The sequence below is a fragment of the Morone saxatilis genome, unplaced genomic scaffold (genome assembly GCF_004916995.1).
Source record: "Morone saxatilis isolate NCDOM2014 unplaced genomic scaffold, NCSU_SB_2.0 Contig22, whole genome shotgun sequence".
Taxonomy (NCBI): domain Eukaryota; kingdom Metazoa; phylum Chordata; class Actinopteri; family Moronidae; genus Morone; species Morone saxatilis.
In genome coordinates this window covers 245,300-248,751 of record NW_023339785.1, presented here as the reverse complement: position 1 = coordinate 248,751, position 3,452 = coordinate 245,300, and positions in this window count along the sequence as shown.

The following is a 3,452-nucleotide window of genomic DNA, read 5'->3' as shown; positions in this document are numbered from 1 at the left end:
TGGAGGGATGATTCTCAGGGCCATCCATCCGCACTTCCAAAGGTGAGAGGTTGTTCGGTTCTTGGTGTAGTTGGACTCATTCCCCAGTGGGTGTTTGCGTCTCCGCAGGGGGAGCTGCCTTTAGTCACATCCTGGTTTGGTGATTTTCATTGGACAGAGATATCGGACGGGCGTAGTCCATGGGGGGGGGCCAGGAGTTTGCAGTTCGGTGGGGCTTGGGGGATGAATCTGTTTTTGCGAATGCGTGTTGGCCTGGATGGGCATCGTCGCCTGTGGCTTCGCACTCACTGGATGGGTTCCGCAGCCTGGGGAGTGTCAGGAGGCTGGGATTTAGGTTCGCTCTCTTAACCGGGGGCCATGGTTCTCAGGCAGGAAACCAGTGGATTGTCGTACTCCGTGCCTTGGGGGAGTGGTTCCTTCCCAAGTTGAGGAGTTCAGTGACCGTCGAGGGTTTTTGTTCCGGGCGAGCCTGAAATGGAGCCGGGGAGTTGGCCGGGAATTGGGTGCAGCAGCGGCCCCCAGTATTGCGGTCCTTTAGAGAGAAGAAGAAGAAAAGAAAGATGAGAAGAGGAGATTCTCCCCCAAGGGGACTTGTGTTTTCACTTTTTTTTTTTTACACACATCAACCAACGGCTGAATTCATTTCATGCATTGTGGACATGCACGGAGAGAGTGGATTGGGTGCACGTTTAACCCGAACCATGGCCCCGGCTTGGGGGTTAGGTTGCCTTTGCCTCCCGGGACTTCGCCGGTGCAGGAGGGTGAACTGGCACTCTCGCTAGGGCCGGGCCAACGGGACCAGGGTGGCCTGACGGCCTAGGGTCCCCAAGGTCAGAGACGTAGGCCGATGTTGGCCTGGGAAGGGAAGGTTTGGGTCTTGCCAGGATTGTCCTTGCGGGACCGTCCGGATAAGCGGCTGAACATGGATCAGTGAGATGGTGTCATGCCCCTCCGCCGAGGAACACTATGGAATGCTGTGTAAATTGTATGGCCTGTTATTTGTCGGCCCGTTTTTTGTCTTTTTCTGAACCTCCCAGTGTTTTACCTCTGCCATTTCCTCCCCCAGTGGGGATGGAAGCCTCTCCGAGCTCAGGCATTCAATTACCATTGCACACAATGCACAGCTTCGGGGCATTTTTTGCGGTTCGTTTTTGCTCCGGTATTTTTGGCTTGTGGCAGGGAGGGCCGGGTTCAATTGATTTTTGACTGTATTTTTGCAAGTATCATGTTCTTGTCGTACAATTCGTCACCTCTGTTGGTAGATTCAGGAAAACCGGGACTCGTTGCCACAGTGTAGTCAGATGGGCTGCCGTCCTACAGCTTTTCAAATAAACAATAATTACTACATAATGCTTTTTTCTCTGGATTAAGTTAAAGTAAGCAAGTAGCCATCCTGGAAGCACATTATTAGCTGCTCAAGCAAAGGGTTTTTGCCTTTCACCTGGCAATGCGGGCGAGTGGACCCAACAGTTTAAATGTAATGAATATGACTGTTTTCATTCCGACTGTTGCACTGAATGGAGTCATGCCATGTTTTTGATGGATGGACTGAATTTTCGGCCCTTTTCCCGGCCAAGGTCTTGCAAAAGGTTTTCACTGCTACTTTCTTCCTTTTAAAAAAAAAAAAAAAAACTGTGATAAGAATTAACATTGTCAAGCACGGTAGAGAACAGCTTCAATCTTCCCTCACAAAATGAAATTATGCAAAGTCAAACAAGGATTCGCATAATATGTTAAAGAAAAAATGACTAAAAAAACAGCCACTCATGCCCTCGGCTGATTAAAACAATCAGTTTAAATATCTGTACCTATTTCAGAAGCATTGTGAGTAGGGGGAGGAGGAGGCATTTCTAACAGAAAGGTTGCAATTAGGATGGCGGTCTGTCACAGCCAGGATTACAGCTGTTAAATGTGATCATCAGTGGGGGTCAGGAAAGTAAAGCCAGTCAGCTGTAATTAAGGACAAGTGATGATATTCTTTCCCACTCCACCTCTATCCATCTCTCCTTCTCCCTGCTACAGGGAATGCTGGATTATTCCCTGTCTGTCTGTGGAATTTGTACTTTCTCCAAGGTCAAGGGTTTTGTTGTTAGAAAACATGGAGTATGACATCTCAGCAGTATTTTCTCAATTTTTATATTATTAAGGAAAATCCAATTTTCTTTTAATGTTATTTAATTACTTATAATAACTTTTATTTAACCAGGAAATCATGTGAGATGGAAATCTTTTCCCATAGCCAAGACCGCACAACTACAATTTAAATAGAAATAAAACACAGTCGACAGGGAAAACAAACATCACATACAAGCAGAGGACTAAAGGCAGCTCAAGGCAGTTGCATTTCTCAGTTTTTAAGTTCAAGTCCAGTGAGCAAAGTAGGAGAAAGCTTTTTTTCCCAGCTCAGTAAAAACCCTTGGAACCTGGCAAGGGCTCCCTCCTGGTTGAACAAAGCTGAAGACTGCTGGAGAAGAGGAGGAGATTCCACAAATATCAGGGGAATCAGTTTGCCCCTGTACACAAAAATATACAAATTAATTTGTCTACGTAGACTTTTTCCTTAAGAGACCCATTTTCTATCTTTGAGTAAACTGATAGAAGTGACATATTTTATGGATTATTATATTCAATGTATAACAATACCATTAGAGAAGAACTGATAAACTGTACAATAAACCCAAACAGTGAACAAAATATCTGCAGGAAGTTTGTGTAAAATTAGTCATTTGGATAGATTTTTAGCAGATAAATATTTATCAGATGGGTTTTCCTAGTTTGTAGGAACATTTCATACAATTCTGTCTGTATGTATTTTTAATTTTTTAACAATTATACATACTTAATATGCTTTTTAAAATTTCTTCTCATTGTTTTATTTGTTCTTTGGTTTGTTTTAAAAAAAAATTCTAATGCAGGGCGAGGCTGTTTATCAGAGACTGAAGGCTCTGTGAATATAAATTTTTTTAATTTAAAAACAATTTCATTTAATCACAGAAACAAAGGAAATGCTCAGATATAGGTCGGAGGGTGTGTGCAAACTACAGAGGCATCACACTACTCTGCCTCCCTGGGAAAGTGTACTCTGGAAAGTGGTGTTGGAAAGGAGGGTTCGGTTGCCAGGAACCTGTGCGGGAGGTGGAGGTATCGATTAGATTGGTGGGCTTAAGTCTATGCACAGGTGAGGCTCTGGATCCTTACTCCTGGATAGGGGTTGGACTTTATTCTTCTCTGGAGTTGCTCAAGGTGTGAGGCGCCGGGCTGGTGTGGGGATACTAACAAGCCCCCGGCTGAGCGCCGCTACGTTGGAGTTCACCCCGGTGGACGAGAGGGTCGCCTCCCTACGCCTACGATCTGTGGGGGGGGGGGGGGACTCTGACTGTTGCACCAAACAGCAGTGCAGAATATTCGGCCTTCTTGGAGACCCTGAATGAAGTCCTGTATAGGGCTCCAGT